General features: G+C 41.3%; 1 protein-coding gene across 8 annotated transcripts in view; it reads right to left on the bottom strand.

Annotated features, from left to right (window-relative positions):
* SETD4 (SET domain containing 4) overlaps positions 1-25,602 on the bottom strand; it is a 431,158-nt gene that overhangs the window by 216,832 nt on the left and 188,724 nt on the right. For all 8 annotated transcript variants that reach the window (XR_014015954.1, XR_014015955.1, XR_014015956.1 and 5 more), the window contains one exon: positions 23,700-23,812. The gene's annotated coding sequence lies outside the window, so the exon portion shown is untranslated. The remainder of the gene's footprint in view (positions 1-23,699; positions 23,813-25,602) is intronic.

The raw sequence follows: 25,602 nt of genomic DNA, 5'->3' as shown, positions 1-25,602 counted from the left end.
TTAACAGCAAAACAGCTCAGATGCTCCAGAAACAAAGGACACACTTTCAAACCTTTATTCGGTGTATTTTTCTTAATTACAGCTGCTCCATTCCAGTTGCAATAAGAGGTCTAATTGTAAAGGCTTTAAAGCTAAGATGTTTACTGGGAGCTGCCAAACAGAGTTATTTTTATGAAAAATACTAAGAAGTGCAAGTCTGGGAATACACACAGAGCTTCAAATGAGAGGCTGGAAAAAGAAGGAGGTGATGAAGGACTTAGCACATTTTCAGTTTGTTTCTCTTACAACCTGTGAGAGAACCCAGACAGTCCATGGGCTCCAGGAGAAAACCCAGGATGGCTGCCGTCCAGGGAGTTTGGCAAAACCCCGGGCAAGGAGAGGCTGTGGTGAGCTGGGCTCCCGGACGAGAAGGTGGTGACAGCTGCAGCTGAGCTGTATGGCCTGTGAGCCCAGAGGACAAGCTCTGGCAACTGCCTGAGCAGTGTGCCCTGTGGCCTTTTCTTCAAAAGTGAAGATGGGGGCATCTGGTCAACCACAGGTGAGGTGGCACTGCAGGGTGAAGCTATAAAGTGTCAACTCAGCCAGCCCTAATGAGGACCAGACACCCAGAAGCATTTGCAGAGTTGGCGGGGCAGGAGTGAGAAGTAGGTTTCGTTTGTCTCAAACCACCACCGGCTAAGCAGGCCTGCACAGCGAGGGCAGAGGGAGAAAACGTCCCCTGGACTCTCTGGGCAAAAGGCAGAATTAGAAATGCAGATTCAAAACAGGCTCTGGGGGGATTGTGCCAGATTCGTGCCTGGGTGACTGCCTGGCCCTTTCCCCAAAATAGCACGCAGAACCTGTGAGAAATATGCTCTGGCCCCTTTTAGACCCCGACCCTGAGGACATGAGGGTGGGAACCAGAGGAGTAACATTTGCTCAAAATCCTCATCACCACTTCCTGGCATCAGTTCTCTGGCTCACCGCCTGTCCCTAAGAAATGGGGAAAAAAAACATCTCCCAGCAGTGAAACCTGGAGAGTTCTGCCCTGGACAACCTGGGACCCACTGAGGCCAGGCCCACTGGGGATGGCGCATGCAGGGGAGTTTTCTACAGAAAACTTGAGTTGAGTTCAACCAGAAGGCTTAACTTTCTAAAGATTTCATGGTCAGCTCTTTCGAGGGTAAAGATTTGTTTTTAAGATTGTTAAATCTGCCCCTCTTCAATTACAAGTTAAGTCAGTAAATAAAATGTTCTAATCAAGTCTGCAACTTAATTTTCCACAGTGGTCTCGTGACCTACCGGAAGAACTTATGAACGTATTTGTTTTATTTCTTTGGGATGGAGGAGAGGGGACCTATAACCACAGTAAGCCATGTGACTCCTTTGTCCACCTCAAGCACACTATTATGGGTTGACCTATGTCCCCCCCAACAGACACCAAATTCATATATGGAAATCCCAACCCCCAAGGCCTCACAATGTGAACTTATTTGAAAGTAGGGTCGTTGCAGATGTAGTTAGTTCAGTTAAAATGTGGTCATATTGACATATGGTGGGCCTCTATTCCAGTATGACTGGTGTCCTTATTAAAAAAGAGCAGCAGAGCCTGGCAGAGAGGACTGGAACAGCCCTTAGGAGGAACCAACCCTGCCAACACCTTGATCTTGAACTTCTGGCCTCCAGAACTGTGAGACAATACATTTCTACTGTTTAAGTCACCCAGTCTGTGGTCCTTTGCTCCAGAAGCCCTAGGAAACCAATACAGTACCCTGGGCACTTTTGCCCTGTGGGCCTCTCCTGCATAAAATGTATTCAAAAGTACTTTGCAACTGTGTTGGTATAAAGACAAATAAAATCCAGCCTGATCATGTTCTTTTTTTCCTTCTAATTTTAGAAGAAATGAGAACATTTTTAGCTTAAAAGTCTCATGGGCACTCAACACTGTAGTCCTGGTCGGCCCTGTGGAACTATTCACTGGAGACCCCAGGCTCGGTCAGGTGTCTCCCTGTGCTTACTCTGTCTTGGTATCATACTGAAATTACCTGTCATTGTGTCTAATATTCCCTCTCCCTACCCCCTGGTTAAAATAGACACAAGCAAAAAGACTGTCTTATTTATTTTTGTAGCCCCAGCATAGCCTGGCACACAGAAGGTGCTCAATAAATAACTGTTGAACCGACTTGAGCTGAACAGATAAAGATATAGGGTTATGCAAGGTCATTACTGAAAAATGAAGCAAAAAAAAGTGTAAAAGAAGGACATTTTGGCAACAACGGAGCCTTAATAACTAGAGCCCTAGCTCCTGGTAGCAGAGTGAGGATCTGGGAGCACATCCCAGGAAAGTTTTGAAACTGAAATAAAATGAGTGCTTTATAACCATGCATTCTGTTCCATTTTTCTCTCTCTCTTCATCTTTAAATTTATTTTTCACTCTCTGGGGCTTGGAGAGTTTTCCTTACATCACATCTATTTGCCTTTCTTTGGATGAGGGTTTCTCAAATTCCAACTTTTCCACTGAGATTTTCTGACAGTAGATTTGGCCTTTTTTTTTTTTATTCTCTGAATTTTATTTATTTATTTTTATACAGCAGGTTCTTATTATCTGTATTATACATATTAGTGTATATAGGTCAATCCCAATCTCCCAATTCATCCCACCACCACCACCCCCTCCACTTCCCCCCTTGGTGCCCATACATTGGTTCTCTATATCTGTGTCTCTATTTCTGCCTTGCAAACTGTTTCATCTGAACCATTTTTCTAGATTCTACATATATACGTTAATATATGATATTTGTTTTTCTCTTTCTGACTTACTTCACTGTGTATGACAGTCTCTAGGTCCATCCACATCTCTACAAATGATCCAAATTCGTTCCCTTTTATGACTGAGTAACATTGCATTGTATATACGTGCCACATCTCCCTTATCCATTCGTCTGTCGATGGGCATATAGGTTGCTTCCATGACCTGGCTATTGTAAACAGTGCTACAATGAACACTGGGGTGCATGTGTCTTTTTGAATTACGGTTGTCTCTGGGTATATGCCCAGTAGTGGGATTGCTGAATCATACAGTAATTCTATTTTTAGTTTTTTAAGGAACCTCCATACTGTTCTCCATAGTAGCTGTATCAATTTACATTCCCACCAACAGTGCAAGAGGGTTCCCTTTTCTCAACACCCTCTCCAGCATTTGTTGTGTGTAGATTTTCTGATGATGCTCATTCCAACCAGTGTGAGGTGATACCTCATGGTAGTTTTGATTTGCATTTCTCTAATAACTAATGACGTTGAGCAGCTTTTCATGTGCTTCTTGGCCATCTGTATGTCTTCTCTGGAGAAATGTCTATTTACGTCTTCTGCCCATTTTCTGATTGGGTTGTTTGTTTCTTTAATATTGAGCTGCATGAGCTGTTTATATATTTTGGAGATTAATCCTTTGTCCGTTGATTTGCTTGCAAATATTTTCTCCCATTCTGAGAGTTGTCTTTCGTCTTGTGTGTGGTTTCCTTTGCTGTGCAAAAGCTTTGAAGTTTCATTAGGTCCCATTTGTTTATTTTTGTTTTTATTTCCATTACTCTAGGAGGTGGATCAAAAAAGATCTCGCTGTGATTTATGTCAAAGAGTGTTCTTCCTATGTTTTCCTCTAAGAGTTTTATAGTGTCCAGTCTTAAATTTAGGTCTTTAATCCATTTTGAGTTTGTTTTTGTGTATGGTGTTAGGGAGTGTTCTAATTTCATTCTTCCCATGTAGCTGTCCAATTTTCCCAGCACCACTTCTTTTTTTTTTACATCTTTATTGGAGTATAATTGCATTACAATGGTGTGTTAGTTTCTGCTTTATAACAAAGTGAATCAGTTATACATATACACATATCCCCATATCTCTTCCCTCTTGCATCTCCCTCCCTCCCACCCTCCCTATCCCACCCCTCTAGGTGGTCACAAAGCACGGAGCTGATCTCCCTGTGCTATACGGCTCTCCCCACTAGCTATCTATTTTACGTTTGGTAGCCCAGCACCACTTATTGAAGACTGTCTTTTCTCCATTGTATATCCTTGTCTCCTTTGTCATAGATTAGTTGACCATAGGTGCATGGGTTTATCTCTGGTCTTTCTATCCTGTTCCATTGATCTATATTTCTGTTTTTGTGCCAGTACCATATTCTCTTGATTACTGTAGCAATGTAGTATAGTCTGAAATCAGGGAGTCTTGATTCCTCCAGCTCCATTTTTTTCCCTCAAGATTTCTTTGGCTATTCGGGGTCTTTTGTGTCTCCATACAGATTTTAAGATTTTTTGTTCTAGTTCTGTAAAAAATGCCATTGGTAATTTGATAGGGATTGCATTGAATCTGTAGATTGCTTTGGGTAGTAAAATCATTTTCACAATATTGATTCTTCCAATCCAAGAACGTGGTATATCTGTCCATCTGTTTGTGTCATCTTTGACTTCTTTCATCAGTGTCTTATAGATTTCTGAGTACAGGTATTTAATCTCCTCAGGTAGGTTTATTCCTAGGTATTTTATTCTTTTTGTTGAAATGCTGAATGGGATTTTTTCCTTAATTTCTCTTTCTGATCTTTCATTGCTAGTGTATAAGACTGCAAGAGATTTTTGTGCGTTAATTTTGTATCCTGCCACTTTACCAAATTCACTGATTAGCTCTAGTAGTTTTCTTGTGGCATCTTTGGGATTCTCTATGTATAGTATCATATCATCTGCAAAGAGTGACAGTTTTCCTTCTTCTTTTCCAATTTCTACTCCTTTTATTTCCTTTTCTTCTCTGATTGTCATGGCTAGGACTTCCAAAACTATGTTGAATAAGAGTGGCGAGGGCTTCCCTGGTGGCGCAGTGGTTGAGAGTCCGCCTGCCGATGCAGGGGACACGGGTTCGTGCCCCAGTCCGGGAAGATCCCACATGCCGCGGAGCAGCCGGGCCCGTGAGCCATGGCTGCTGAGCCTGTACGTCCGGAGCCTGTGCTCCGCAACGGGAGAGGCCACAACAGTGAGAGGCCCGCGTACCACAAAAAAAAAAAAAAAAAAAGAGTGGCGAGGGTGGACATCCTGTCTTACTCCTGATCTTAGAGGAAATGGTTTCAGTTTTTCACCATTGAGAATGATGTTTGCTGTGGGTTTGTCATATATGGCCTTTGTGATGTTGAGGTAGGTTCCCTCTATGGCCACTTTCTGGAGAGTTTTTATCATAAATCGGTGTTGAATTTTGTCAAAAGTTTTTTCTACACCTATTAAGATGATTGTATGGTTTTTATTCTTCAATGTGTTAATATGGTGTATCACATTGATTGATTTGCATATATTGAAGAATCCTTGCATCCCTGGGATAAATCCCACTTGATCATGGTGTGTGATCCTTTTAATGTGTTGTTGGATTCTGTTTGCTAGTATTTTGTTGAGGATTTTTGCATCTACATTCACCAGTGATATTGGTCTGTAATTTCTTTTTTTGTAGTATCTTTGTCTGGTTTTGGTATCAGGATGATGATGGCCTCGTAGAATGAGTTTGGGAGTCTTCCTTCCTCTGCAGTTTTCTGGAAGAGTTTGAGAAGGATAGGTGTTAGCCCTTCTCTAAATATTTGATAGAATTCACTGGTCAAGCCATCTGGTCCTGGATTTTTGTTTGTTGGAAGATTTTTTTTTTTTTTTTTTGCGGTACATGGGCCTCTCACTTTTGTGGCCTCTCCTGTTGCGGAGCACAGGCTCCAGACGTGCAGGCTCAGCGGCCATGGCTCACGGGCCTAGCCACTCCACGGCATGTGGGATCTTCCCGGACCAGGGCACGAACCCGTGTCCCCTGCATCAGCAGGCAGACTCTCAACCACTGCGCCACCAGGGAGGCCCTGTTGGAAGATTTTTAATCACAGCTTCAATTTCATTACTTCTGATTGGAAGTAGTATTCCAACTGGAATACTTCCAATACTACTACAGTTGGAAGTAGTAGTAGTAGTATTTTCATATTTTCTATTTCTTCTTGGTTCAGTCTTGGAAGGTTATAACTTTCTATGAATTTGTCCATTTCCTCCAGGTTGTCCATTCCATTGGCATAGAGTTGCTTGTAGTAGTCTCTTAGGATGCTTTGTATTTCTGTGGTGTCCACTGTAACTTCTCCTTTTGCATTTCTAATTTTATTGACTTGAGTCTTCTCCCTCTTTTTCTTGATGAGGCTGGCTAAAGATTTATCAATTTTGTTTATCTTCTCAAAGAACCAGCTTTTAGTTTTATTGATCTTTGCTATTGTTTTCTTTGTTTCTATTTCATTTATTTCTGCTCTGATCTTTATAATTTCTTTCCTTCTACTAACGTTGGGTTTTGTTTGTTCTTCTTTCTCTACATCCTTTAGGTGTGAGGTTAGGTTGTTTATTTGAGATTTTTCTTCTTTCTTGAGGGAGGATTGTATTGCTATAAACTTCCCTCTTAGAACGGCTTTTGCTGCATCCCATAGGTTTTGGATCGTCGTGTTTTCATTGTAATTTGTCTCTAGGTATTGTTTGATTTCCTTTTTGATTTCTTCAGTGATCTCTTGGTTATTTAGTAACATATTGTTTAGCCTCCATGTGTTTGTGTTTTTTTATGTTTTTTTCCCCTGTAATTTATTTCTAATGTCATAGTGTTGTGGTTGGAAATGATGCTTGATATGATTTCAGTTTTCTTAAATTTTCTAAGGCTTGATTTGTGACCCAAGATGTGATCTATCTGGAAGAATGTTCCGTGTGCACTTGAGAAGAAAATGTAATCTGCTGTTTTCGGATGGAATGTCCTATAAATATCAGTTAAATCTATCTGGTCTATTGTGTCATTTAAAGCTTGTGTTTCCTTATTAATTTTCTGTCTGGATGATCTGTCCATTGGTGTAAGTGAGGTGTTAAAGTCTCCCACTACTATTGTGATACTCTTGATTTCCTCTTTTATAGCTGTTAGCATTTGCCTTATGTATTGAGGTCCTATGTTGGGTGCATATATATTTATAATTGTTATATCTTCTTCTTGGATTGATCCCTTGATCATTATGTAGTGTCCTTCCCTGTCTCTTGTAATATTCTTAATTTTAAAGTCTATTTTATCTGATATGAGTATTGCTACTCCAGCTTTCTTTTGATTTCCATTTGCATGGAATATCTTCTTCCATCCTCTCACTTTCAGTCTGTATGTGTCCCTAGGTCTGCATTGCATCTCTTGTAGACAGCATATATATGGGTCTTGTATTTGTGTCCATTCAGCTAGTCTGTGCCTTTTGGTTGAAGCATTTAATCCATACACATTTAAGGTGATTATCTATATGTATGTTCCTATTACCATTTTGTTAAGGGTTTTGCGTTTATTTTTGTAGGTCCTTTTCTTCTCTTGTGTTTCCTGCCTAGAGAAGTTCGTTTAGTATTTGTTGTAAAGCTGGTTTGGTGATGCTGAATTCTCTTCATTTTTGCTTGTCTGTAAAGCTTTTGATTTCTCCATCAAATATGAATGAGATCCGTGCTGCACAGAGTAATCTTGGTTGTAGGTTCTTCCCTTTCATCACTTTAAATATATCATGCCACTCCCTTCTGGCTTGTAGAGTTTCTGCTGAGAAATCAGCTGTTAACCTTATGGGAGTTCCTTTGTATATTATTTGTCATATTTCCCTTGTTGCTTTTAATGATTTTTCTTTGTCTATAATTTTTGTCAGTTTGTTTACTATGTATCTCAGCTTGTTTATCCTTGGGTTTATCCTGCCTGGGACTCTCTGTGCTTCCTGGACTTGGGTGGCTATTTCCTTTCCGATGTTATGGAAGTTTTCGACTATAATCTCTTCAAATATTTACTCAGGTCCTTTCTCTCTCTCTCCTCCTTCTGGGACCCCTATAATACGAATGTTGTTGCATTTAATGTTGTCCCAGAGGTCTCTTAGGCTGTCTTCATTTCTTTTCATTCTTTTTTCTTCATTCTTTTCCACAGCAGTGAATTTCACCATTCTGTCTTCCAGGTCACTTATCTGTTCTTCTGCCTCAGTTATTCTGCTATTGTCCTTCTAGTGTAGTTTTCATTTCAGTTATTGTATTGTTCATCTCTGTTTGTTTGTTCTTTAATTCTTCTAGGTCTTTGCTAAACATTTCTTGCATCTTCTCAATCTTTGCCTCCATTCTTTTTCCGAGGTCCTGGATCATCTTCACTATCATTATTCTGAATTCTTTTTCTGGAAGGTTGCCTGTCTCCACTTCATTTAGCTGTTTTCTGGGGTTTTATCTTGTTCCTTCATCTGGTACAAAGCCCTCTGCCTTTTCATCTTGTCTGTCTTTCTGTGAATGTGGTTTTCGTTCCACAGGCTGCAAGATTGTAGTTCTTCTTGCTTCTGCTGTCTGCCCTCTGGTGGATGAGGCTATCTAAGAGGCTTGTGCAAGCTTCCTGATGGGAGGGACTGGTGGTGGGTAGAGCTGAGTGTTGCTCTGGTGGGCAGAGCTCAGTAAAACTTTAATCCACTTGTCTGCTGATGGGTGGGGCTGGGTTCCCTCCCTCTTGGTTTTTTGGTCTGAGGTGACCCAACACTGGAGCCTACCCGGCTCTTTGGTGGGGTTAGTGGAGTACTCTGGGAGGGCTCATGCCAAGCGGTACTTCCCAGAACTTCTGCTGCCAGTGTCCTTGTCCCCATGGTAAGCCACATCCACCCCTCACCTCTGCATGAGACCCTCTAACACTAGCAGGTAGGTCCGGTTCAGTCTCCCATGGGGTCACTGCTCTCTCCCCTGGGTCTTAATGTGCACAGCACTTTGTGTGTGCCCTCCAAGAGTGCAGTCTCCACTCACCCCAGTCCTGTCGAATCCTGCAATCAAATCCTGCCAGGCTTCAAAGTCTGATTCTCTAGGAATTCCTCCTCCCGTTGCCAGACCCCCAGGTTGGGAAGCCTGACGTGGGAATGGGAAGCCACTCCAGTGGGTGGACCTCTGTGGTATAAGTGTTCTCCAGTTTGTGAGTCACCCACCCAGTGGCCAAGGGATTTGGTTTTATTATGATTGCGCCCCTCCTACTGTCTCATTGCAGCTTCTCTCCTGTCCTTGGATGTGGGGCATCTTTCTTGGTGAGTTCCAGTGTCCTCCTGTCAATGACTGTTCAGCACTTAGTTGTGATTCCGGTGCTCTCGCAAGAGGGAGTGAGCACACGTCCTTCTACTCCGCCATCTTGAACCTAGATTTGGCCTTTCTAAACCCAATCTCATTTACAGTTCATGAAAACTTTAAAGTCTAAGTTGTTCTCATCTCTGGACAATTTCTACCTTTCCTGCTGACAACTCCTTATCTTTGCTCTATCCCAGCATGAAAAAAATTCTTTTCTGCACCAGGACTCCATACTGGCAAACAAGCAAACTTTTCTTAGCGCTTGCCACAACATAAACTTCTCAAAAAGAAAGAAATAAATTAACATTCTATTGGCCATTTGGGAGAGATAAAGAGCACAGAACTTACACAGTGTGACTGGGAAGATAAGTCCTATAAATTTCTAATTGTGTGTCATAAACTTCTTAGAAGAGCATACCCCAAAAAGCATTCAATAGGATGCTAATAGAGTCACATAGATGAAAGGTTCCAAGGACGTAAATTTGGGAAGTACAGGGTTGAAAAAGCTAAGCCCGTTTCTATAATGCAGAACTTCTCAGAGCCTTAGTGTGCTGACATGCAATGTGAGTCTCCGTGAAGCAGAGAAAACATTTGGCATTTCACAGACTGACTTAGTCATGGACCCATCCTTCAGGGGGAGCAGAATACAGGGAGAAAAGTGTCCTTTGAGAGGCACATCTTCCAGGAATTACTCTGGAAAACACCGGCCTAGCCAGGATATATTGAGTTTCAAAGGATGGAGTTGCCATGACTATTAACATAAGGATTCCCTGTGGTCTGAAGTGGTTGGAGAGGGTATTTTAAAAGTAGTATGATTCCCGGGAATTTCCTGGCCTTCTAGTGGTTAGGACTCTGTGTTTTCACTGCCAGGGACAAGGTTCGATCCCTGGTCAGGGAACTAAGATCCCACAAGCCAAGTGGCATGACCAAATAAAAATTTAGAAATTAAAAATAAATAAAAAATAAAGTATTTTTTTAAAGTAGTATGATTCTTATTAATGATCAAAACACAGAGAGAGGAGAGGAGAGGAGGGTGTTTGGGCAGGGAAAATAGCTTCAGCAAGGGAGAAAAATTACAAGCTGTGTTTGAAGGGCACCAGTATGGAAGGTATGCTGTGGAAAAGGCCAAAAGACCTAGGAGGAGGGAGAAATGAATAGGAAAGAGGCTTAGAACCTGACTGTGATAACCTCATCCTGAGAGTGTAGGAAACAACTCAACTTCAAGGCAAAAGTGCAGACCAGGGGTGCTGCTAGAGCATCACTGAATTAGGCACCAATCAATAAAATGATACCTACTGTTGTAAGACTGGACACTATAAAACTCTTAGAGGAAAACATAGGAAGAACACTCTTTGACATAAATCACAGCGAGATCTTTTTTGATCCACCTCCTAGAGTAATGGAAATAAAAACAAAAATATACAAATGGGACCTAATGAACCTTCAAAGCTTTTGCACAGCAAAGGAAACCATAAACAAGATGAAAAGACAACCCTCAGAATGGGAGAAAATATTTGCAAATGAATCAACAGACAAAGGATTAATCTCCAAAATATATAAACAGCTCATGCAGCTCAATATTAAAAAAACAAACAACCCAATCAGAAAATGGGCAGAAGACGTAAATAGACATTTCTCCAAAGAAGACATACAGATGGCCAAGAAGCACATGAAAAGCTGCTCAACATCACTAGTTATTAGAGAAATGCAAATCAAAACTACAACGAGGTATCACCTCACACCGGTTAGAATGGGCATCATCAGAAAATCTACAAACAATAAATGCTGGAGAGGGTGTTGAGAAAAGGGAACCCTCTTGCCCTGTTGGTGGGAATGTAAATTGATACAGCCACTATGGAGAACAGTATGGAGGTTCCTTAAAAAACTAAAAATAGAGTTACTATATGATTCAGCAATCGCACTGCTGGGCATATACCCAGAGACAACCGTAATTCAAAAAGACACATGCACCCCAGTGTTCATTGTAGCACTGTTTACAATAGCCAGGTCATGGAAGCAACCTAAATGCCCATCGACAGACGAATGGATGAGGAAGATGTGGTACATATATACAATGCAATATTACTCAGCCATAAAAAGAAACGTAATTGGGTCATTTGTTGAGACGTGGATGGATCTAGAGACTGTCATACAGTGTGAAGTAAGTCAGAAAGAGAAAAAAAATATCGTATATTAACACGTGTATGTGGAATCTAGAAAAATAGCACAGATGAACCGGTTTGCAGGGCAGAAGTTGAAACACAGATGTAGAGAACAAACATATGGACACCAAGGGGGGAAAGCCGCGGTGGGGGGGGGATGGTGGTGTGATGAATTGGGCGATTGGGATTGACATGTATACACTGATGTGTATAAAATTGATGACTAATAAGAACCTACTGTATAAAAAAGTAAATAAAATAAAAATTTTAAAAATGATACCTACTGTCTACTGGGCAGGGAGGAAGGAGAGTGCTGGTGAACTTGGCACGTAGTGGAGCCTTGGCAGTGGAGGGACAAGAGCTCTGGCATGTTAGGGAACTCTCACCTTCCACACACGCACTGCTGTGACTTTGGACAAGCAAGTTCACCCCCGCCCCCAGGGACCTTGTGTTCTCATCTGGGAATTAAGAGGAACTAACGCTCTGGTCCCCTACTATTCTAACACCCCTACTACTCTAACACCAGTCTCTGATGTCATGAAAGTCACAACTGTCCATAGCCAGCAGGAGCAGAGGGAACGGGGCATTTTGAGGTCAAACACCACACTCCATTCTCCCACTGTGAGCTTGACAGAGATGTTTTCAGCTGACAAGCCCTTCTGCAAAGAGAGTGCAGCTGTGTCAGTCTGGGCTGTTCTGCAACCCAATACAGCCACCTGTGCCATCTGGGCAAGGGGTGGGAACCCAAGAGGCATGAGTTCAGAGAGAATCAAGGGACAGTCCATTGGGGGACAAGAAGACAGAGGAATTGTGAGCTGTGTCTCTTCCCATTGAGTTCAGGCAAGCTAACTGCCATCCCTTCTGAATCTTAACAAGGGAATGGATCAGGTGCATGTTTTCTAATTCCCCAGCTACTTCCTGAACTACCAAGGATCAACTAACAGCTCCCACATCTGTAAAATTAAGAAATTCATCGTAATTTCATAGGGCGGTGGCATGGATTGAATGGCATAGGTTATATAAAAGACAAAACCCCGTGCCTGGCCTAGAGGACAAGTCAATACATGTTCACGGCTTTGCAGTCTAAGCGTGTTGTGCTCAAACCTAATTATTTCCCAGGATGCGTCACTGATGTGTTGCTTCCTTCATCCCACACCCCTGTCTCACCCCAACACTTAACTGCCTGCTGATGGGACTTGGCTCCAGCCACTCAAGGCATCCTTCAGTGGACAAAAGGACCAAGAATATATAGACCCACTTGGGCATCTCAAACTTCTTTTTACTTACAGATGACACTATGATTTTAGCTAAAATGTTAGAATAGTTTTGTTTTCCATTACTAGCATGATTCTTCCTTACCGTGATGAAATATGGTTTCCTTTCGTTTTAAAAAAAAAAGTGTCCAATGTGTTGTAAAAGATGAAGTAATGCCTAGTAACCTTGGTTGTTTTTTAAAACCCCTTCCTATCAGCTTAAGGGACTTGGTTGTAATGTTGATCCATGCCACAGTATATTTGCTTCATGCCCAGATTCTGGCTGACCCCTTAATGGGTAAATTAATTAGGTAATATGAGTCAATTAATCAGAATGCATAGTTATTTTTATGAACTCTACTGCCAGCACATGAACTCATGACATGTGTTTCATAAATGGGAAGAACGGCTAAAATAAAAGTATAGATTTTTATATGATATATGGTTCTAAAAGTCAGACACTATGAATAATTCATCCATTCATTCACCCAAGAAGTGTTAATTAAGGACCTACTAAGAACCAGTCACAATTCTCAGCACTGGACGTAATAGATGGGTCTAGTCAAGGAGGGGTAGTAGGCGTGCAAACAAATCTGCACACACAGATTTATGATGGAGGTGGGGATGGGATGGGATGGTGAACAGTGTGGAGGCCACACCCCTGCCAGAGGGTCAACCAAGGTTTCAGAGGGACAGAGTTGCGTCTAGAAGGATGCTTAGGGACTCAATGGATAGATAGAACGGGAGAGAGAAGGGAAGAGTAATAGAAAGATGTTCCAGGTACTGGGAATTTCCTCTGAAAATGCCTCAAGGCTCCAGGGAGCAGAGTAACTCAGAATGGCTAGAATGTAAAGTCCCAGGGAAAGAGAGGGGAAGTGATGAACAGGCGCTAAGTGGAGGAACAGGCAGAGCTTAGAAGACCTTGAGTAGCGCACTAAGGAGTCCTGAAGGCAATGCAGAGTTTCTGAAGGGTTTTAATCACAAGGAGTGGTGTGGCCAGATATTTAAAACATCACTCTGGAGAAAATGTGATTGATAGATTAGGGAGAACAAGACTGGTGGGCAGATTAGCTTAGAAAGGATATCATAAGTCCCTGGTGAGAGATGATGGAGGTCCGGGGTAAGTCAATGGCATAAAGGAGAGAAAAGAGACAAGAGATTTCAGGTATACTTTTTCCAGTTTTATTGAGATATAATTGACTCAGGTATATTTAACAGCCCGAATCAGCAGGGTTTGCTCATGGATGGAGGTAAAGTGAAAGGAAAGAGTCTGGGGTTGTAAGTGGATGAATGGCAACACCATCAACTCAAGTAGTGGAGAGAGAACAGGTGTTCAGGGAGGTTCATGAGCTCCATTCAGCCAGGTGGATTTGAGGGGACCGTGGGACATCCAAATGCAGGTACTGGACAAGTTGCTGTACAGGTGGGGCTGAAGCTCAGGGAATGAGTCTGGGCTGGTGAAAGGCAGTCAGAAATCACCACTGCTACTGTAAAGGAATCAAGAGAGATGTGTGATTGCTCAGGAGGGGCGGGGGAAGAAGAGGAGTCCAAGAACGAGGTAAGTCCAAGGATGATATAGCGAGACAGAGGATGACATAGAGAAAGGGGGGTGGACATGGAAATCACCAGATAGAGCATTTCAAGAGTGTGCAGTCCTCAGCATCAAATGGCACAAGGAATGAGCACTGGATGTGTTCCTGGTTGGCACATTTCAGTTCCCGTGAGGTCAGCTGGCACTGACCAATCAGCCACAAACAGGGAGGTGCCAATTGATACAAAAGGAGAGAAAACCCAATGGCTCTCCAACTTTAATGTGCATCAGAAACACATGAAAGGTGGGTTTAAATACAGATTCCTGGGGCCCTACCCTCAGAGCTTTTGATACAGTGGGTCTACAGGAGATCCCAGGGATCTGAATTCTTAACAAGCACCTGAGACATTTTCTATGAGGGCAGTCAAAGAATCCACTCTTAGGAACACTGTGAAGGTGCCTCCCTTGAAGTCAAAATTGAGACTTTTTTAACAAAAGCATTTTATTAACAAAAGTGTTCCCCAGGGGTCACTAGTATCCATCTCTTCCACTCAGAGAGGCCGAGCCTTCTGGGTTGGTTTGACCTTCCAAGTGACTTAAATCTTGCAGCCTTCAGCATCCTCAAAATGAGATCAGCAGTTCTCATAACTGGAAGAATAACTTTTGCATTTAAGAAAATATATCGACAACGTCCTCGTTCCCAGAGGTGGAGCTCAGGAATCCAGAAATTTCTAAAGTCTCCCTGCTAGATTCTGTGGTTCAGCCAAGTTTAGAAACAACTGAATAGATGATCTCTAATCCAACATCAATCGTTAATAGTCCATGAATTCAATGAGCATCTGCAAGAGGAATTGTGTTTTGGTTGCCGGTGTATGGTCCCCATAAACCTCCCTGTCAAAAAGGAAGTTTAAGATTCCTTGATGTCAGCAGAGCCTGCGATAGAAACTTCAGTCCAACTGTGAGTTTTCAGAGTAAATATTATGACAATGATGTAGAATTTTAGCTGGTCCTGTTAATTGTGCAGCTGAAGCACTTGGATGGTTCATGGGTACCCTGATGTAAACATTCTGTTCAGTAATTGTTACTGTCAAGTTCAATGGCCTCCTCCAATCAGTCAGCAGAGATTTACCACTGTTGTTATAACAAGAGGAGTCCAGGAAGAATGAGTCCTTTCATCAGCTCTGAAATAGGAAGACTTGGTATGCGTATTTTTAAGTCAATGCCAAACAATATGGGATGCCTAATAAGTAACATAAAGGGCTGGCAATCACTAGTATTTCAAAACTGCCATTCCTCCAGAGGTAAAAGAGACAGACAAATACTTGCAAATGAGCCAGTTACCCCTCTAACCTTTTCTTCTTTCCTCCTGTGGTGATCCCCAGACTAGGGGATGCTGAAAGAGAAGGCAGCTGAAGAACAGGGGACCACATGGCAGACCAGCACTGAAAACCCACTTGCAGGGTCTGCCTTTGTTATCTCCCGGATTTCTCTTAGGATGGCCCCAGGGAGGTACCATCAGATTCCTACAAAACAGGAGATTTGCCCTGCTGAAAAACCTCAGTAGGATTCCCAGGGCTTACACAATAAAACTCCTATTGCTTATAGAGGCAAGCAAGAGTGTTTTCCATGGGGCTTTCACTCCTCTCTCTTCTTGCCACCCACCCTTCCCTATCCTCACTCCCCATACCCCCAAGAGGTACACACCCTCCATTCCGTGAACATTGAACTTCTTACTTTCCATAGCTCCTCACTGGGCAAATCTCCCTCATCTCTCAAGACCCAGCTCAGACAGCACTACCTTGGTGAAGCCTTCCCAGATTATCCCAGACAGACATATGGATCCACCTTTGACGCTCTGGAGCCCTTTGTTTAAACTCCTATGACATCAAGTACCCTGCTAAGCTATCTTTTATCTAATTGCCCATCCAACTCTTAGGCTGGACCATGAGCAGCTTCAAGGCCAAGCTCATAGCAGATTCTCAAAAATACCTGTGGATAGAAGGAAGGGTAGATGTATGGAGCAACAGACAACATAAAGGAAAAGGAGGCAGAAAGGAGAATTGGGCTGGAGTCAAGAGACCTATATTTCTTTATCTATTGATAAAACAAACATGTATTGGGAGTAACTATCAAGTTCCACATTGTGTGAGGCACAGTGAGACAAATAAGACACACCTCTGACCCCCACAGAAGGCTCACAGGCCAGCAAGGGACACAGGCAAGCAAATACACAAGTACATTGACGTCTGTGGAAGTATACATAGGGTGTTATGATATCTTATAGGAGAATTAGCTAAAACAGTCCAGGAGGGTCAGACTGAAAGCTGAATCCTAATGCATGAGTGGAGCTGGAAGCAATTCACATTTCCAGTAGAGCGACAGAATGTGCAAAGGCATGAAAATAAAGAAAAGCTTGGGCAAAGAATTGAAAAACAATGCTGAGGTGTATCTTAGCGTGCAGGCAGGAGAGATGAGGCTGGAGAGAGAAGCAGGTTGTGGCCATGAAGGAGTCTAGAGTAACTATGGACATGAGGGTAAGCAGAGAGAAAGCTCTCACTGAACTCTGGGCCTTTGCACATGCTGTTCCTTTTACTTAAAATAAGTTCAGTTTCCTCCAGCCAAACCCTGCCCCTTCAGTTAGAGGTTCCAGGCACCCTACACTTGACCTTTACAACACTCATCAAAATTCATTAAACTATCCTTTCTAGTATCTGGCTGCCCCAGTAAAGTGGAAGATTCGCTAGGGCAGGCATTGTATATGTGCTGTTCATCATCGTATTCCTAGCACCTAGAAAGTGCCTGGCCTATAGTAAGCCCTCCATAAATATTAGTTAAATAGATGCGAGGACTTCATGGTCTGGTTGACCAAGCCTTCCCATCATGGAATCTATGAAATAGTAAAAAGAATCTCACCTGGAGGAGTATTTGAGAAAAGTCCAAGAGGTAGAAAAGATCCTAGCAGAGCTGGTTCTCACCCAGCCACTGACACTCAGCCATGTAACCCCCAGCTCACCAAGGCTTGCCTTCTTATTTGTCAAATGGGGCTCTTGGACTGGATGAACACTAAGGATGTCTCGAGCTCATAAAATCAGTGATTTTTACATTGCAGTAGCTCCAAAGCCATAATGGCCCATGACAAGGAGTTCCTTGGCAATACTAGCTTGGAGGAAAGAACTCAGTGCCATTCACTTCCAGGACTGTGGTCTCATTGAATTTGTACTCAGGGAAGCAGGTGCAAAGTCCACTCTTGACTTTATTAGATGTGAAAATATAATCAGAGACGAAAAGAGAGGTCACCTCTCCTGCTCAAATAAACTTTCTTTCAGTGAGTCCCCAAGAGATGGATATGGAGAGCCCAATGTTTTCCACTTTCAAGTTTAAAAGGCCCAGAAAGAGTCACTGTCCCTACAGCCAAACCTTGGAGAAGAGCTTGCTTCTTCTTCCCAGCAAAGGGCCACGTGGTCTGCTCTCCACCCAGGAAATTCAGAGGGTTGGAAACAAATTAAGCCATGATTTAAGTAATTTCATCTATGTGTTTCCAGAAATTAATTATATTTATTGTATCTGACACCAGTCATGGACAGCAAGCACCTTTTGTGAGTCTTACAACAAAACTTAGAGAGCATTACTCGTAATGGCTGATTTTGCTTTATTATATCTGACTCAGAGCCAAAGGTAGACAGCACTTAGAGCCGTCTGTGGACATTAATGTTTGGAAAGCAACAACGACAGCTCCTCTCCCTGGCCTCCTACCAGCACTTGCACATGCAGCCCACCCCCTCTCAGTATAAGGATGATGGGGGTGGGAGGTGGCAGGGAGGCAGGGAAGCTGTTCAACACCCTTAGGATTTGTTGTGTAGCCACCATACCCCAAGCACAGTGCTAGGCATTGCTGGATCCTCAGCAGTGGGTAAGACAAGGATCCCCGCCCTCCAGGTATAATTGATAATAGTCTAAAAAACATTATCCCATAAAAATCATATTATATGTCATAAGACAGGATGAGGATGTACACAAAAGGGAAAGATGCATTCTAGTTGGGAGAAATCAGGAAAGGAGGTGGCATATGAGATGAGCCAGCAAAGAAGAGGCATCTCTTAGGAAGACACAAATGGGAACTGATTTGGGGTGCCAAGAACAGCATAAGCGAAGGTGGGAAACCAAGGAAGCCTGGGGCATGTTCAGGCAAGGCTTCAGATGGCATGTGTCCAGGTGGGGAAATAGCACACAGTGGGACGGGAAAGATGGAGCATGCTGTTGAAGGCCATGAATACTTCCTGAAGAGCGTGCCTATGTTTGGTAGTCAGTAAGAAGCATGCACACCATTGAGCATAGGAGTAAGAAAAGAGCTACGCTCCAAGGATATTAGTGCAGGGATAGTGTTAGGTATGCAGCCAGCAGGGCCTTAAGAAATTGCCTTCCCTGGCCCGATTGAGAGACACTTCTCTGGACCACAGGCACACCTGGTGATTAGGGTCTGTAGTGTTGCTTCAACACTACAGAAATTAACATGGCGGCCTTGGCAAATTTCAGTCAGCTGGCCTGGGAACCTAACTATCATGTGTCCATAGAAAAATGCAATTTTGAATTTCAAGCTGTTGCCATAGAAACAAGCTTCAAAGACAGCCCATTTGTGAGCTGCAGATGACGAAGATTTGTGTCATATCTTTAAGGCGTGCTTCCACTTTTCAAGAATTTGACATCTAGTGGAAAAGATGAACATATTTTGGACAAAGAAACCAGGATATCCAAGCATGAGGGCATTTACATCCACCTGTGCCCACGATATCAGAACAAGAACATAACCCATCAGGGAGCACCCACACACATACCTCACTAGCTACACAATGGTCTGTCTCCATAAGCCTTAAAAAAATAGCAAGGATGTGAAATGGTTCTAAAATCCATAACATCTTCCCAGAGTTAATTTTACTGGGAAATTGTTCCCCCTTTTTAGAACATTAGTTCCTAAGGACAGAGTACAGTGAGGAGAAACTTGGTTTTTTATGAATTTGCCTAAGAAAGTTGATACACACTAAAGTCCATCTAGTTATGCATTTCCCTCACATCTGTCCCTTGTTTGTTTACTTTGAAACCACAAATCTAAATCTTCTTGGGACACTCAATGCAAAATAATAATAAACGTCTGGTCATGTTTATTTGGCTTTAAAGGAAAAAAGTAGCAGAAGAAAAGAACAAGGTCTCAGCTAATGATTAAGAAAATATGGCAGAAATGAACATCTACGAAAAATGAATCAAGAATTAATCTCTGTATCTCTGCATTGTCAATGGATTCTTTTTCTTCACAAAGAAGATACTTATGGCTTTCTTCCCTGTGTGTTTTCTGGATCCATCATTGAGATGCCATATTTTATTGTGCCAAATATATTAATAAGTTCTTAAGCATCATAAAAAGTCTCTACTACTTATCTTTGAAAAAATATGTAACTCAAAAGATACAGTAAAATTGTACCAGTAAAATTATGAATGCTAGCATAAATAGGCATATGTACATATTTATATGTCTATTGAGAAATGCATATCTATACATTAACTTTTTATTTCAACATAATTTTAGGCTTACAGAAAAGTTGAAGAATAGTATAATGAATTTAGAATTCCCATGTACCTTTCACCTAGATTCCCCCCAATATTACCATTTATCTTGTGTGTGTAGCTAGATACATAAGTTCCAGACATGATGCACTTTTATCCCTAATCACTGAAGTTTGTGAACATTGTCTTACATAACCACAATATTATTATCCAAGTAAGAAAATTAACAATACTATTGCCCAATACCTATTATGCAGACTTTATTCAAATTTGGCCAATTGTCCAAATAGTCACCTTGAGAGCAAAGGAAAATCCCACATCACACATAGCGTTGATTTGACATATGTTCAGCAATACCGACCACCTTCATGTGTAAAGAGCAGCGAAACTGTTGTTGTCATGAAGAATCTCAGAAAATATTCCCTTGAGTTCTTCCTGAGGAATTTACTAGAGCACAAGCTTCAGACAACCAAAATGACTAGAGAAGCATGCACACAAGGCAGGTGGTGAGCATTTTAACATGTGGTTACTTGAAGAACTAAAACTTAATGAGACTTTATAAAGGGAGACTTTATAGTCTATATGACTATATAAATATAGACCTGCCTACAAGTAGATAGTAAAACCATAAAAAATAGAGGGAGAATGAAGGTAGCATATGTGACAAAATGAAGTTAACCATTTTCAGGTATCATACTTGGTGGTAATAGCATTAGGTAGTTATTCTGAGACTGTTGTGTATATACTATGGAATAAAGCAAGTGAGTAATTATGGGACGTTCCAATTCTACCACTCTAATTCTGTGTGCTTGAGAACAAAGGTTTTGGGTGTGAAATAAAGGAGATACACATGCAGTACAGAGGAAGTAAAGTACAAACACTGTAGTCTTTAACTTGAATTAGAAATCAGTATGAGTTCACAAGGCATTTTGTCTTAGATAATAGGTAGATAGATAGACAGATAGATGATAGATAGATAGATAGATGATAGATAGATAGATAGATAAACAGACATAGATATAGACATATACATACATATGTGTTTTCCTAGCTCTGTCCACCGGAAAAGCCTAGAAATGGTGATGAACTCAGTTCTAGATTCATGTCAAGAGCAACTAGTTATAGAGGCCTAACTTGAAGAGCTTCTCTGGGTCAAAGATGGGACAATGTGAACCCCCATAAGGATGAGAATTGCTATAGATTGAAACTCATCAAATATGTTTAAATCCATGAGCTCATAATGATATGTTTTAAAACCCTAACTGGTCAACTTTCAAGGATGACAAGGAACCCATACATTATCTTGAAAACTAAGTAAGTAAAAGGAGAGTGCCAAATAGTTATATTACTTTCCTATATGAACTATACCACCAGGTAACCAAAGAGTAGATGAAAGATGGTATCTCCTTATAAAATTATCCCAGCTAATATAGCTGGGATAAACAAAAACTAAATGATGTAATTAGAACATCAGCATTCTGCAGTGCTCAGAGAATGAGTAGATCTAGACAATGTACATCATATAAAAAAACAAGGGAGAAATGAGCATGTATGTGATGGAAGAAAACAGCACCACCTACGATATTCTAGTCCAGGAGCTAAACCTGGACCTGGTAAGACTTCTGGATCCAAATGCCTATTTATAGGAGGACAGAGAACAGAGGAGCATGTTGATCTGCACCGTGAGTGTGAAGTCAGCAAACTCCAGACTGGCGGATACTCCTCAAGTCAGAGGGCCCAGGTTCTTCAGGTTTAAATGTTAAAGCTTTTTTTAATGGGAAAAACCTATAGTGTGTAGGGCTGCATACTTTGGATTAAACCATAATGATGCAACAAATGTAATGCCATAATATCCATAAAAGTGATTACTTTTGGTGCGAGTGAGGGAATTTCTAGGGTGACTTGCAAAGTTCTACAAAGTTTTACAATAAAACTGCTTTAAAATACATTTAAAAGTCAAAAACTTAATAGGTGCTGTTTTAAAAAGACTTTCCAGAACAGGAATCCATTATCATTATGATATACAATGTGGGGAAACCCTTACAGTATACATCTACATATAAAATAAATGTCTAGAAGAAGTCTTGAAGCCTGCACACCGAACTACGAACTGTGAAGGGGAGGTGGTCCTGATGCAGCCCAGAATGAGATGGAGAGAGAGCCGGGAGACTCAGCCCAAGAGGACTCTCACATTTAGCTGGATGTATTTTTATACCATTTGCATTTTTACAAGTGACTTTTCATGTATTGCTTTTTTTTTAACATCTTTATTGGAGTATAACTGCTTTACAATGGTGTGTTAGTTTCTGCTTTATAACAAAGTGAATCAGCTATACATATACATATATCCCCATATCTCCTCTCTCTTGTGTCTCCCTCCCACCCTCCCTATCCCACCCCTCTAGGTGGTCACAAAGCACCGGGCTGATCTCCCTATGCTATGTGGCTGCTTCCCACTAGCTATCTATTTTACATTTGGTAGTGTATATATGTCCATGCCACTCTCTCACTTCATCCCAGCTTATCCTTCCCCCTCCCCATGTCCTCAAGTCCATTCTCTACATCTGCATCTTTATTCCTGTCCTGCCCCTAGGTTCTTCAGAACCTTTTTTTTTTTTTAGATTCCATATATATGTGTTAGCATACGGTATTTGTTTTTCTCTTTCTGACTTACTTCACTCTGTATGACAGTCTCTAGGTCCATCCACCTCACTACAAATAACTCAACTTTGTTTCTTTTTATGGCTGAGTAATACTCCATTGTATATATATGTGCCACATCTTCTTTATCCATTCATCTCTCAATGGACATTTAGGTTGCTTCCATATTCTGGCTATTGTAAATAGAGCTGCAATGAACACTGTGGTACACGACTTTTTTTGAATTATGGTATTCTCAGGCTATATGCCCAGTAGTGGGATTGCTGGGTTTTATGGTAGTTCTGTTTTTAGTTTTCTTATGGAATCTCCATACTGTTCTCCATAGTGGCTGTAATGGGACCTAATGAAACTTAAAAGCTTTTGCACAGCAAAGGAAACCATAAACAAGACCAAAAGACAACCCTCAGAATGGGAGAAAATATTTGCAAATGAAGCAACTGACAAAGGATTAATCTCCAAAATTTACAAGCAGCTCATGCAGCTCAATATCAAAAAAAACAAACAATCCAATCCAAAAATGGGCAGAAGACCTAAACAGACATTTCTCCAAAGAAGATATGCAGATTGTCAACAAACACATGAAAGGATGCTCAACATCATTAATCATTAGAGAAATGCAAATCAAAACTACAATAAGGTATCACCTCACACCAGTCAGAATGGCCATCAACAAAAAATCTACAAACAATAAATTCTGGAGAGGGTGTAGAGAAAAGGGAACCCTCTTGCACTGTTGGTGGGAATGTAAATTCATGTATTGTTTATATAGATTAAATGACTCAATCAATCAAGGAGTTAGTGAACTAAAGAATGTGCGAGCTAATGGGAAAAAGTGGGTGAGCAAGTGAATAAGTAAGTGAGTGATTTAATGAATAAGTGAATGTGTAAGTGAGAGAGGGAGGGAGCAAATAAATGGAGAAAGAAAAAAGTACCCCAGTATGGTAGGCAGGTCCTAATAGAAAAGTCTTTATAAAATCATGTTTAGCAAACCACAAGGAAAAAACAGAACATGGGAAATATGGTCAACCCAGATATTTCATGGCCTGCGTATCTGAAGATCCTTATATCCCTAGCCACTGATTCATTGAGATTATATGCTAAAATTTTATAAATGAAAAATTTACAAGGAAACTTGAGGAGCGACCAGTCAAGTATGAATTCAGAACCAAATGCCACTTTGAAAGATCCTGTGTATCCATCCTAACATCAGCCTGCCTACACTCCCCTCCAGGAAACCCCTAATCATGCAATCCCACCAGGAAGTTTCCCTGGCCTTTCAAATTTCATCATCCGCAAAGAATTCTAAAGCACACCCCTGCATCCACCCAGAACTGCAAACATTCCTTTTAAACACAGAACCACAGCCTCTGAATCCCTGACCACCCAGTGTCCAAATTCAGAGCCAAGAGATGTTCTTTCAAACTTGAAGCAGTTCAGAACCACCTACCTCCAAGTTTCTTCGAGTCACCATACTTAACTCTGGGAATTCGAGGTTCTGGAAAGCTTGTCAGAAGGAGAGTATGTTGCTTAATTTCTCTGGGCTTCTGTCACGGTCTCCATCTGTAAAATGGAAGGAATTCATCACCCATCACAGAGGGGCATGTGACCTCAATGAGAGAATTATGTGAAATGCTTAATATGATGCCTGCTTCACAGCAAGTGTTCAGTGGGTGTTTGCTGTGGTTCCTTACTTTTATTAAGGTGAAATTCACGTAACATAAAATTTTCCATTTTAAGGTGCACAATGCAGTGGCAATTAGTATGGTCACAGTACTGTGAACCACTTCCCTCTAGATCTGAAACATTTTCATTACCCAAAAAAAGCCCCGTATTCACTAAGCAATTAACTCCCTATTTCCCTTCTCCCCTGCTCCAGCAACCACTAATTTGCTTTCTGTCTCTATGGCTTTACCCATCCTGGATGTATCATATAAACAGAATCATACAATATGGGACCTGCTGTGTCTGGCTTCTTTCACTAAGTATAATGTTTTCAAGATTCATCCATATCATAGTGTGTATCAATACTTCATTCCTTTTTAAGGCTGAATAATATTCCGTTGTATGTGTATACCGCAATTTGTTTATCTGTTCATCTGTTGATGACATCTGGGTTGTTTCCACCTTTTGGCTGTCATGAATAGCACTGCCATGAACGTTCATGTACATGTATTTAAGTGCCTGTTTTCAATTCTTTGGGATATAAACCTAGGAGTGAAATTGTTGGATCATATGGTAATTCTATGTCTAATTTTTTGAGGAACTGCAAAACTATCATTATTTCTAAAACATTCATTTCAGTGTCTACTAAGAACAGGGCATTCTTTCACAGTGGATGCTGTAAATATCCATGAGCTATAGCCCCTGCCCTCTGGGAACTTATTTTCTATAAGCAACATTAATCCAAATGGAAACAAATAGTCATAATTTTCCACAGGCTGTTAGTTTTATTCAAAGTGAGTACCTGAGCAAACTCATAACAATTGAACCTCAAATTTCAAAGTAGTCTTTATCCCCCAAATATACATATTTCAAACGTATATAGGTAAATAAGCTTATTCTTTTAAGTAGTGCTGATAACTTCTGAGTCAAACTTGACTTTCTATAGCCAGTAACCGATAAAATATATTTTTAGGCCTTAAATCATACACATCCATGCAAGCACAGATGCAAAACGGCAGAAAGCCTGTCTGACATAATTGCTCAGGTGGATCCATATCTTAGTAAAGGAAGGCTAGAGAAACAAATATAGTATCAAGTGGAGGGGCAATTAACAGAGCTCATAGAAACACAGAGGGAAGGACAACATAGGTTTCAGAACAACCAAGCCAGGACAGAGATTCAAAGAGCAGAACAACACGACAACAATGCCAGGACACAGGGAAGATGTGCCAGTTATGGAAAGAGGCAGGGTTAAAAGATGAGAGAAGAATGTCAGTTTCATGTCCCTGCCAAATCTTTCACAGCTAATTACACCCTGACAGCCTATAAATTCCTCTAATAGTTTTCAATGAAGAAACTTCTTCTACGCATTCCCACAACTATTAAGTAGCGTAGCTGGTTTAGACTAGCTTCCAGAATCACCCAAGTGGCGTTGATTATCATTGATGGGTGTGGACAAGAAAGAAAAAAGAATGCATTCTTGTGAGAGCCTCTGGGCAAAAAGCACTATGTATGGTAAGTATAAGATTCCACACATAAAATGTCCCCATTTCCCAACTGAAACAAATATCTGAGGAGTACCTCTTGTCTCCTCTCCTCTCCTCTTTTCTCTCTCTCTCTCTCTCTCTCTCTCTCTCTCTCTCTCTCTCTCTCTTTCCTCCACCCCTCAGACTAGGACCCAACACAAT

The sequence above is a fragment of the Mesoplodon bidens genome (genome assembly GCF_964165515.1).
Source record: "Mesoplodon bidens genome assembly, chromosome: 5".
Lineage (NCBI taxonomy): Eukaryota > Metazoa > Chordata > Mammalia > Artiodactyla > Ziphiidae > Mesoplodon > Mesoplodon bidens.
This window is presented reverse-complemented; position numbering and strand designations above follow the sequence as displayed.